A 921-nucleotide genomic window follows, 5' to 3' on the forward strand; every position below is an offset into this window, starting at 1 on the left:
ACTATGAAGGTCTCTAGTGTTTACTCACTGAATTGAATCAATGCACACATAGCAAGAATTGCAAGAATCTCAAATCGAGGCTAATCACACCTACACAACTGTTGGTAATGGATAAACAACAGTGCAAACACTGTTCTGATGCTCTGCACTGTTCCACTTGTTGGCTCACGTTCACATTGCCATGATGTTGGTTTGCCCGGGGCAGTCATCAGGCTATTTTAAGCTTCTTTCATTGGATGATGGAGAGAAAAGATGTTCCTACAACCATCGAGAGCCACAAAAGATGACATTATTGAATCTACGCTGAGGGCAGGCTGCTACTATTCCATCCAGTCTGATGATGGAAAACATAGCCAAGCTAAAATCCCTCTATTTATCACAATCTAACCAACAGAATGTCCATCTGTTTCTAAGAAAAGGAAAGCCAAAGGAATGTTTCTCTAACATTCAATTTATACTAGGGCTGTCAATTGATTAATTTTGTTAATCAAATTAATTAGATGGTGTGCTGATTATTTAATCGAATAAATTGTAATTAATCACATATACTAATATTTGCAGAGAAAGCCTCTCCAATAACAATAATTTAATATATAATGATGAAATAATTATAAACAGTTATATTTAAATAATTACAAATATATATATATATATATATATATATATATATATATATATATATATATATATATATATATATACACGTCTCACTTTGGTTGCTTTGAGTCATAGACGTACAGTTTTTTTGGGCGCTGTGTCAAGTTAAACCTAGTTTAGTACTCAAAACACATATAGAGATCCCAAAGTTTGGATCTTCACTCAATCAAGCTGTGTTTTGAATGCAAGAACGCATCCTTGTGTTGTGCTGTATGCTGAAGGGTTGGATTGTTTTCTGTTTAAGCTGCACGTTGCCTATACAGC

The sequence above is a fragment of the Xyrauchen texanus genome, chromosome 45 (assembly GCF_025860055.1).
Source record: "Xyrauchen texanus isolate HMW12.3.18 chromosome 45, RBS_HiC_50CHRs, whole genome shotgun sequence".
Lineage (NCBI taxonomy): Eukaryota > Metazoa > Chordata > Actinopteri > Cypriniformes > Catostomidae > Xyrauchen > Xyrauchen texanus.